The following is an 11,854-nucleotide window of genomic DNA, read 5'->3' as shown; positions in this document are numbered from 1 at the left end:
CCAGTACACTTGTGTACTAACAGTAGTAGTGCTGATTTAATACCCATGCCTTAAAATCTGTTTTAATAAGTCAAATCAAAATACTGGAAAGTTTTACAGATTTAAAATGCTGTGTAATCAACAAACACTTGCATTTAGACATTTCTCAAATGTTCACTTATCTATACAAGTCCAGTTTTATTCCATTATGGCTGTATAATAAAGGATTCAGAAACATATTTATATTTTGAAAGTTTATATCTCTCATTTACATCATATAGTAAAATAACAGCATACAAGAGCATCAATATTATCAAACCTTCAGAGTTTCAGACTTTCAATGAACTTTCACACCTCCTTTATGATCCCTTTGTCTGGCTCTCTGTCCGATGACGGCCACGTCTGTAACAAGTGAGGTGGGGGGTGTACAGATATCTAGCTCCTCTCTCTGATGTGGGCAGCTGAGTAATGGCCGTACATCCTTCAGTGCTCCTCTCCTGCAGCACATCTGACCGGATTAAATATGTGCAGAGGATTTATTGGCTGAAAAACCACAAGAGCCCCACAAACACTTCACCCCCAGACCACATGTAGTGGAAGGCAAGCACAGGAATTCATCTGCAACCCCTCTGGCTTCCCCTTTTCTCCGTTTCTATACCCTCCATTTCAAACTAAGTATCTTTATATGTTTTTGTCCACTCTCACACTCTTATTCATCTTAACCATGCCATCCCAAACGTGTTTTTATTTTATGATACGTCACCAGAAACACGGAGGTGAAATCAGGATCTTGGGTGTTTCCAGACTTTTTGGGGAGGATGAGCGGCTTTTTTCCACTCACAGCCTCTCTTTAGTTAGTTGGACAACATTAATAATTCATGGCCCACATGTGTTACAGACAGATTACAAGCATCTCCACTTAAGTACCATCATTATCATTATTATAGCCGGGGAATTTTATTCACCATCTTGCAATTTGCGATTCATGCGATTGAGGTTTGATTTTGGATTGTGGTTCAAGGGTGGATTTGTTTACAATGCAGTCCTTTGGGACAAACGATGATGATTAGCATCTCCAGTCCTTCACATACGAAAACCAAATGCACGTTTTCTCACTGCAGCGCTTTCACAAGACCATACCAGTGATGCCTTTGGTGATGTGTGTATTTTCAAAGCTGCCGGATGACTACTAATAAATGTCCACAGAGAGTTGCTGTGAAAATGATATCCATTTATGACTTATTTTTTGAAGGGCACAGTAGCTACAAACCTTTTGCTCTGTAAGGCCCCATGTTTTGATTGTTATGTGTAGATTTAAAAGTTGTATCTCAAAAGGTGTCATAGTAGCGGCAGAGGAGCAGGGTGATCCTGCTGGTAATGACCACAAACATCCATCAAAATGCACATCCATCCATGTCTGGTAACCAACCTGATTGTGGACGGTTCCTCAGTTTTAAACTTTAAAACGTAAAGCTTAAACATTTATTAGAATCATTACAGCTACATACACAAAGGATGGGTTAATCCTAAGCATTTAGGAGCAGTGGGCTGCTATAAAGCGCCCGGTAGATGTATTCTTTGTCATTTATTCTTTTTCATTGTTGGAGTACCTCACAACAGGTCTCAGTCCAACCCGAACATCTTTGTCTCTCTGTCTGCATCTCAAATCTAAAATGTAACCCAGTATTGTGAGAGCATCACATGATGAGCATTTTGACACTCACATTAATCGGAAAAAGATGCAGACACAAAAATGTTTGCCTCTCCTAATCAGGACTATTGTATGATTTTATTAAAGTATCTTCCATAACTTCATGAGCTCAGAGGAACACACACCTGAACTGTCAATCATCCAAATCTGATTCAGATATATATAAAGCAAATGTAACTGAAGACCCACACACACTATACATTTATGTGTGTACATAGTAGTGTGAGAGTAGATGGTTGTTAGATTGTTTATCGTCCACAGCTGGTGTCACATGTTATGATGAACGCAAAGAGAAACATATTTATTTATATGATAAAGAAAAATACACAGTATATACATATTAGGGCTGTCGCGATATATATCCGGTATTGACGATAGCCATGATATTTAAAAAATGAAATATTTATATCATGTTAATAATACACATATAATATTGTATTCCGTTCTCGCTTTGTCTCTCTCCCCCAACACCACACACTCAAAAGAGTGTAATTCATTTACCAAAAAAGAGACAAAACACACAATAAACAAAGTTAAAGATGAATTTGACCAATATCATTATTATTACTTTTTTCTATTTTCTATAGATATTGCAATTACATTGATTTCGTGAATTAATTATTTTAGCCAGATAATCGTGTAGTGTAAATCTGATATTGTAACAGCCCTAAAACATTTATTTTTTTACTTTTGAGGTGGGACCAGATGGTAAAAAATATTACATTTTTATTTCAAAGTAAAAGCTGGTAATACACAACAACAAAACAAAGTTGGTAACTTGTATGACTTATAAGTTAAAAACTTTTCTCTGGTAGACAGAGCAGAGGTTTCTCCTCCAAGTTGCAAGTGTTTCCAGTTTTCCACTTGTTTGCATGTTTAGGTTTTCTTTCATTACAAGTTTTTAATCTTCATCAGAAAGCCACACAGAAGTCACTTTAAAACCCATTAAAAACATCATAGTTTGATATATGTGACAGCTGGTTAAAAAGTGCAGAACGTGCTTTGCACAGTTCAAGAACAGTTTGCATATTTAAAATTGTATTGTTATAAACTTAACCAAATACTAGATATTAAAAAAACCAAAAGCAGTCTAAAGGCCAGAACTTAATGAAACATGTATTTTGGTCAAATGAAAGGAATTATGAGTGAAAGATTTTGAGTTGAATGAAAAACGCAAGTTATCAGCAGCAATGACTTATTGAATTAGACAGTAATTACAGCAGGTATAAGACAAATGATATTCGCCACATAGCAAAAAGCCACACATCTACAAATTCTCCAACAATGTAACTGAGGATGTGTTGTTCAAATATCTCCTCAACCACATGCAGCACTCTGTGTGAGAAAAAGAACAAACAGCTTTTCAAAATTGTTTTGATGCAGTCTTTGTCGTGTCAGAGTGTATTTACATATTGAAAATGATGTTCACATGTGGTAAAAGGAGGGTGTGCACAACAACAACTGTCTGAGTCATCTTTCCTTTTACTGTTTTTTTGTTCTGCATTTGTGTCCCCAGATAACATCTCAGCTAAAAAAATATAATATGTCTTACATATACGACCTTTGAGGCCTCAACAGCATGCTTTATAACCTGTGAATCTTGCTTTCCTGTATTATAATATTGAAATATCGCCCATGCACAAAGAGAAGTTCATTTGTTGTTGTTAGATGGTCAGCTATCACTGTGAGGAATGACGTTACTGAGGAGGTGGAGGAAAGGTAAACTCTGACCTTTGACTTCCTGTTCTGCATTGCGTGACTAGTGTTGGCTCCTGAAGCCCAAACCCCAGCACTGGGTCAGCACTAACCTGGTCTGCTCAGTGACAGAAATCCAACACACAAACTGATCTTATCTGGCAGCGTGAAACCAGAGCAGACCTGGCTCTCCTGTCCTACAGAGCCTGGCCCAGAGGGCATCATGGGAACTCTTAGGAAGCTGGCTCGGGGATGAAACACCAACAGAGGTTCACAGACATTCGACCACCTCTGAAACTAGATTTGGAATAACATCTGTCAGTCATGGACGTGGTGAGGACAGCTCTCTGGTTCCAGCTATACAATTAAAATGTCTGAACTTTCACCATTACAGTATATCAATTCAGTCACACAAATATTATTTATCAACTCATTTTCTGAATTTTCTTTTTTACCATTTTCTTGGACTAAAATATAGCTTTAAATGAAATAGAAGTGCTACAAATTCAATTTTGCATGCCATACTCTAGGTTGTATCTATAACATTTGAAAGGAATATTCAAGAGCGAGCATGTTGATGTTAATAGAAGAGGAGGGAATAACAATACAGAGCAACTTCTTAGCCAAGGTTTTGGTGCAACATACACAAGTTGATAGATATTGGATTAAAATAAAAAAAAAAGTAGGTCCATTTATAGCAGATCAGATTAAAGGGGGTATATTAGCACTTCTACACACTGATAATAACACAGGGTCTACACACAATCAACATAGTCAAAGTCAAAACAGGCAGATGGCAGATTTTAGTAGATCCTCACCAGAGATGACAGGAGATGAGTTCAGCTGAAATACATAGCCATGCATCGCTTTGAAACCTTCTGTGGTTTTCGTCAAAACTCAATCCATTTTGCTGTAAAGCGGACGGAGTGTGTCATGTTTACTCTGCGTTTAGATTCAAATCAATTTGGATGAAAACTTAAACCTAACCTCGGTGCCAAATAACCTCCACTGTCGGTCTGTGTATAACAAAGTCATGGAAGAGTTTTTTGGACTTCCACTGTTACCTCGGGTGAAATCTATCCCCGCTGAAAAACAAAACAAAAGCGATGTGGAGATATAATACAGCATGTTTCATCCAAGCAAGTCAAACTAGAAACATACTTGGACGTAGCCTGACCGTGAAGATGGTATCAACCACCAACTGTGTGACTGGCCACAAAAAATGTCTGAATATTTGCTCAAATAAAACAGTTTGTGTTGCAACCGTAAAAAGTAAAATCTTTAATTATTACTTTCAGGTATAGAACCATAACTTTAAGGGCAGGAAAGCTCAAATAAACAGAGCTTCAATAGCAGCAGCTTAAATCTAGTGTCTATATAGATGACGGACAAAGAGGACAGAAAAAGCCTATACGCGACTGGCCTGGAAACACACTATGTCTAAATGAGAAATGTAATACACATTCATCATATGCCAAATATGAGCTTAAACAAACAAGTGTAGACCTGGACAATGACAACTACATGACTGGTTTAAAAGAGCGTGCACAGAGCTCTCATATATGCATGATTGTTTCCTATATAAGCAACATCAGGACACACAGGCGGTTGACGTCTGGTTTACATCCTCGACAAAAGTCTCTGTCATGACTCCCCCTGTATCCCAGAATTCCCTTTGCTTCTGGTCAGGCGTTTGGACAGAAAGAGAGAGTATCTGGACCCTGTCAGCGTTTCCCCAAAGGCCTCAATTATACAGACTGGCTTAATTAGATCAGCTTTGATTGCTATTTCAAATGACGGGAATAACATGGAGCTGTGTGTTTGTCATTCCCACCCATCTCTCACAGTCGTAGCGCTATATTGGAGCTCCGTGTCTGGAGCTGGTGAGTGAGTGAGTGGGCGTTGTGATGGTGATGAAGGGCCGACGTGGCAGGTGCTCTGCGGATGATCTGGGGTCGGATTCTGGATTGAGCCTGAAGAGCTTTTAAGGAAAGGCAGGCTTTTGACATTATGCACCAGGCATCTGTCAAAGTGTGTGGATTTATACAGAGCAACCAGCACCTTTATACTCCACCACAAACACACACACACACACACACACTGGCACGCAAAGAGTGACATCTATTTAAGAAGAGTACCAGAAGCCCGAGTACATCACCGGACCCAGTTTTAGACCACAACAAGTCTCCATTTGTGTTATATGTGCGTGTGAACAGGAGGTCATGTGTTTTTACTATGTTGGTATAACAGTATATATACGTTGCACTATGCTGTGTTTTGCTGTCTGTGTTTACTGTGTGTGTTTGCACGTGTGTCTTCTGTGCCTGGGTAACATTGCATGTTAAGGAAAAAGGCACACTTTCAGCGATCTCATGGAAACATCTCAAACCAAACAACTCCCACTATTTAATCACTGAACGTCATTTTAATGTTACATGTTTACAGCGCGGGTTTGAGTCAAGAAAGGGGTGGAAAACAACCTTAATGTGTGTGTGTGATGTGATGTTAGTGTGAAGTGATGCAACAATATTTTTTTGTAACCATGAATCATTTTTAGTGCTGAATGGTATTTCATGTGCAAAATGTTTTAGTGCTGATTCGATTTAAAGGAAGGGTTGGTAAAGTTTTTAGAAACATTTTTTGTTACATCAGTTGAAATTCTCTCTATATCCAGACAGCATTCAATAAATCAAATGCTTTGACAGAAAAAAAGAGATCTGGTAACTGTGACTGTTGCAGGACTGTAATAAACAGTAGCTACCTACCTGTCTATCTACCTGCCTGCACGCACTCTGCCCATGACCTTATTGCACGTCACCGGAGTCTTCCACAAGCTGCTACCTTGAAAGCTGTGAGTACTAACAATAGCCAGGTGCGTTGTTAACGTTCATTATGATAATTTTGGGGGAGTGTCTTTGGAGGGAGGCCTGAAGGGACGGACTGTCCGTGTTGCAGTCTTGGCGACTTTCTCGCTAGATTACTGCTCGCTACTTTCATTGGAAAAGAGGTGGCAAAACTGGGCTGTTTTTTTTGGTTGGATCATTTTTAAAATCTAGTGTACTGTAGATCACCACCCCTGCCTTTAACTGTGTATTTTAAATTAGGCTACTGTGGCATTCTTACTCACTCACAAATTTTCCAAAGACTATTAGAATTGTAAATGAAAAATAGCACATCACTGATTCTAAAACTTGTTTTTAAAGAAAAAAAATGTCATGAAGACGTTCTGTTAAGCATCAAATATTATACCTCCTTCTTGTGAAGCAATAGAAAAGGATTGTTAATTCATATGTATAAAACATGAATGGGCAAAGGAAAATCATTTCTTATAGTTCAATTGTTTCTTCAGAAAAAATAAAATAGCAACTACATCTTTTCGGTTCTTCTTGGTAGATAAACTGAATTATTTTCAAAGCGTAATTTGTTAAAAAAGTGTGCCGATGGTCGTTGGGGGAGAGATTGTGGAGAGGGATACAGGCAGAGAAACAGAGAGAGAGAGGGAGACAGTGTGTGACTGACATCTGAGGCGCACCAGTTCATTATGTAGTTAAAGCTGCAGATCAAGTGGTATTGGTGGTGGTGTGACTATGCATTCATTGTGAAGCAGCCTTATGTTACATCAGGTAGGAAAAAACAGGCCACAGAAAATTGAGCTTGGCTACTTTCCCAACGTCAACCATTAAATTAAGTTGCTTTATTAAATCGGAGACAAAAAAAAAATGGTAACAGGGCAGAATTCACCAACGGCAGCCCCATCCCAAACACCACCTCTGACGCAAATACTCTCGCAGTTACTGTATGTACCAACATGAGTGAGCAGTGACTGTGTTGCATTTGGATTGAGTTAAACTGTGGGATTAAAAATGGACTTCTGAAAATTGAAGCAAGCGAGACTTTCCAAACTTGTTTTCATTGAGCAAATGACCAAAACTCAAAAATTATTCTCAGGCTATTAGATATTGTAGGCATTATTGGTTGCTATAAAGTGCCATAGATATGGGTCAATTGGGGCCTACTACACCCAATAGTAGGTTTTATCATCTATTCACATGGTAGATCCCTGAAAGAAGGAAACCTATCTGTTTTTGTTGCCTAAACCTGAAGAAGCCTTTTTGTTTGAGTTAAAAACATAACGTTTCATGCAGTTTTATGTGTTAGAACGTGTTGCTTTTAAGTTCCACTTTTACAACATGGGGTAGTAGGCCCCTACTGACCCACATCTATGGCACTTATGGTGACGATAACGCCTATTTAATGGCATGATGACAGTCGAATCAGCATTGAAAGCTGCTACTTTCTGGCTTGGTAATCCATTGGCTGTGTCACTAACAAGACTAATCAGCACATAGTGCTGCAGTAGCCTCCATGTGTGCTAACCATATATGTATCTTGGTCAAACATGACATCTGTTTGGCTTGTCTTGCTTTGACTTATATCAAGCTGTGGCTAATCCCTCCTGTTGCTCCGTGTCTGCGTGGTGAAGAGGAGACTGCAGTGATGCTTTGTGCTCAAGGCCTTTGATGTCCCATGTGCCCCTGTGTCCTTAAAATCATTATTTGTTGCTTATTCAGTATTTCGCTTTATATTAGTCTCCTTATCTAAAAATGAATCGTCACTCTTAATGTCTCTTTGCTAGTTTTCTTGGCTTGACTCAGTCAAAAAGAACTCTTTTCTTTGCAAAACATAAGAAAACCTCCATCATGCCTATTCAGTTCATATCAATAAACATTTTTGGGGGTCAGGGGGTACGCGTCTGGGTTCCTCGGGATAGGAACAGAGCTGTGGTTCTTGTTTTAAACACACTGTAAGAACAGAGAGGGCTTCAGAGAATGCAGACTCTCCTGTCAGTGAAATAAGGCCAATCGGTGCAGATCGCCAGCAGGGCTTGTTTCCCCCTGTCAGCGAAGAGAGGAGACCATGAACAGCATAAATACAGCACTTCCTCCTCCTCCTCCTCCTCATGGTTTTCATTCTCGGCAGCATTTTCCTTCCACCCTGTGCATCTCCTCCCAGATCTTACGCAAACAAAAACACACACAGAAATATATACCCACACTTCCAATTAGGCAGGACAGGGTGTCCACTTGTGGACAACCTCGTTAAAATGACAAGAAACACAGTCCACTCACATGTTGACAGAGCCATCTTTCTAAAAAAAGAGAAAGAAATCTCATCCATAATTACACTTGACATAATATTGCTGCAGTGTACTTCAGGAAAAAAGCATGCAAAGTAATTACAGTGACCTTACAGATGCAATCAAGAGTTCAGTGTCCTCAAGCAGTTCTCCTCTCTTTGTTCCACAGGACCATCTTAAGCGCTTGTGTTTGCTGCTTGTTCTGCTAAACAAACAAAGACAAGCAGAGCTGGAACAGTGATTAGAGAAATCAACAAATCCTCGACAGGACATGAGCGCATGGGCCTCTGGGCCGGATCAGTTTCTTTGGAAAGGGTGAGTCAATGAGGTTAAAGGACGAAGGGTGAATGTGAGGGGGAGCGGGGGAGACCAGAGGTGTGAACTCCAAGCCGACAGAGAGGCCTCTCTCAATTTAGTTTACCATATCCGTCATGGGAACATCACTTCTATTTTCTTTTCATTACAGGACCAATCTCTTCACAATCCTTCCAAACAACAGTGGAATAACAGCTTATTTGCTCTGTGTGGCCTTGGCCCTGTATGTATGGAGATCCGCAGTGCTCGGCGGAGGTGGAAACAATCTTTTCACTCATTGTAAAATGAGATTTAACCCCAACAGCCCTCCTGATTTTTGTCTGCGGTTTTTACAGGTGCACTGCTCACAAGCATGCACCTGATGCTGCAAATTAAAAAGGACAATCTATAAGAAATTAAGTAAGAATTGAATAATTAAAGCTAGGGTTGGTAGTCTTAAGAAACTAGCAAGAGTACGCTATATTTTAAAAATGATCCAACCTAGTGAAAAACCCAGCGCAGTGTTGCCAACTCTTTTCCAATGAAAGTAGCAGCACTAACTCCAAAAGTCCCTAAATCTAGAGAGAAAGTCGCCAAGTCAGTAACACTGACAGTCGCTTCAGGCCTCCCTTCAAAGAAACAAAATTATCATTATGTATGTAAACATATCATAATGAACTTAAACAACAAACGTGGCTATTGTTGGTACTCACAGCTGTCAATCTAGCAGCTTGTGGAAGACTCCGGTGACGCGCAATGAGTGCACAGGCAGGCAGGTAAGTAGACAGGCAGGTAGGCCATCCAATCATCACCTTATTTTTGTGACTAATGCCTGCAGATGTTAGTGATGCCATGTTGCAACAGAGAGCTAAAATTGACTGTTTTTGCCGCACAGAGAACAAAATGGCATTTTTTGCCAAGTTTGAAAACATGAGCAGATGTTTCCCTGTCTTGGTTTATTTGGCCAGACAGGTGAGTGATGCATAATGCCATGGCTTGGCACGCCTGTGCATGGCTCAGCTCTGTCTCTGCCTAATTGTCCTCCCCGCACATAGCCTGGTTCGGATCAGATCTGACACAGTGTGCGCAGCAGACACAGCATCGCTCTCTGCATACGTGTGAAACACTTGAGGGTCTGTTTAGAGTCTCCCCGAGGACTTGTTTAAGATGTGTTTAACTGTACAGATGGCCTTGGCTTTGAGGCTGGGTGGGGTGGGTACTACTAGCATATCAAAAGAAGATAAAGATGATGATGGCAGGATATCGGTTACAAGACAAATGGCGCCACTGGAGGAGTCTGTGAAGTTGTCAAGGTAACATCATTTGGCAAATGTGATGACAGGCTTTAATATTGTATCCAAATTGCATCAAACCGAATAAGTTGTCAAATTCTTTTGTCGGTCGAAATCCTCAGGAAATCTGTCCAAAACTCTCCAAAGTTGGAGATCCACTGAAGCGTGTTGCTTCCCCAATGAAATGAGTTGAGTGAAGGAGACAGCCAGTCAAATCTAGATAGATATATTTCCTAATGATCAAAAGCTAGTTTTCTCCAGCGAGTGTGGTCTGAGAAAGACAATAAATCAATGCAGTGTTAGAGCGAAAAAAAACAATGGTTAATGATATTCTTTAGAGCCCTGTTTGCTGAAATGTGTTCGTTACATCTCTGCCAGGCGTCCTTGAGATAGATTCCTGCCGTAATAGCATGTGTGAAAAAGAAGAACATGAACCGCTCATTTCGAAAATCACGTTAACACCAGAGTGGAACTGGAAAATGTCTGTTTTGAAAAATAAATCCATGCAGGACTTATCTTATGAGCGAATCAAAGGGATGTTTTGAACATTATGTTGGCAATTATTGTCTGCGGACTGTGGTGCTATCCAGCTATTCAGCATGCTTTTTTTGAAACAGCCAGACACTCTGTATACCCCTTTTTTTTGTCTGGGCTTAGCTTTTAATGTAGCTGCAATCAACCACAACAAGATTTTTGAGGCCCAGCGTTCATCCCTCAGAAATCCCACCAAACGTGAGTGGTATTGGAATTCCGGAGCACCATGCCAACCGTGAAGCCTCCCTGCCTCTCACAAGCGCTGCACGGAGGGGCAATTTTCCTCCGGCTGAACTTCCCAAAGCTGCCTCACCTGGAACCAATCTGTAACACAATCGAAGGGTCCTGACTTGAAAGCCCATTCCTTCCCTTTGATAGTCTCTTGTTGGTAGCCTGCACGGCGCTGGAAACAGGCCTTTTGTAATCTGCAGATACAAAAGAGCCAGGGATTGAGATGAGTATCCACCCATCAAAGTGTATTATGCAAATAATTGAGAAACAAAGCTCAGATACTCTCTGTTTTCTCTGTCTTTTTTTCTGGGATGAGGGCGGAATTGGGATGGCATTTGGAAATTTTAAGTGTTGTTGTCATCCGCCCTTTTTCCTCTGGATCGTGCTTTTGTTATTTTTTCCTTTTACTTTTGATACAACAACTTCTGAGACACGGTGTGGACGTATGTCAGTGCTTCTCTTCACTAACCTTTTAGCAACAGGTGTGAGTCAAGCACGGAACTCCTTCATCAGCTTTCCTATACCCACAGTAGCTCCAAAATGTACTCCGGTGCTCTCACAGCTCTTCCTATAGGCAAAGAGAGCAATTAACCTTTAATAGCTGTCCATTTAGGGCTCCTGGGACATTCTGTCTTGAGTCAACATGCCAAACCTTATTTCCTTCCTTCACTTCCTCCTCTTCAGGCAAAAGCTACGACAAGCAAAGCCGCATCATGGCTCTTTCCTTGCTTATAGGTAGTGTCCTGAAGTCGAGGAAAACACGTATGTGAAATAACAGTGAGAAAACACAAAATGTAGACATGACAAACTACAACTCTGTTATACGATTTGCACAAGACACACCAGACATCTTGAAGAAGAAAAGGTTATTTTTGTGCACAATCCTTTGAATGGGTTATTTACTTGCTCATACATGTGATTTCAATTGAAGTGATTAGCTGCAATTGAATCAGCGGCAGAGGAGCAGAGTGTATGGACGCA

The 11,854-nt window shown here is 40.3% G+C and overlaps 1 long non-coding RNA gene across 2 annotated transcripts; it reads right to left on the bottom strand.

Annotated features, from left to right (window-relative positions):
• Window positions 1–11,617, bottom strand: LOC119477864. Of its 2 annotated transcripts, XR_005204336.1 has the most exons (4): window positions 11,526–11,617; window positions 11,343–11,441; window positions 10,956–11,067; window positions 1–487 (listed from the first exon to the last, which is right to left on the bottom strand). It is a non-coding gene; the product is annotated as an uncharacterized LOC119477864 (long non-coding RNA). The 2 variants fall into 2 exon arrangements; XR_005204335.1 differs by lacking the exon at window positions 1–487 and having other exon boundaries at window positions 9,638–11,067.
• Between the last annotated feature and the right edge of the window lie 237 nt (window positions 11,618–11,854).

Source organism: Sebastes umbrosus, chromosome 2 (genome assembly GCF_015220745.1).
Source record: "Sebastes umbrosus isolate fSebUmb1 chromosome 2, fSebUmb1.pri, whole genome shotgun sequence".
Lineage (NCBI taxonomy): Eukaryota > Metazoa > Chordata > Actinopteri > Perciformes > Sebastidae > Sebastes > Sebastes umbrosus.
This window is presented reverse-complemented; position numbering and strand designations above follow the sequence as displayed.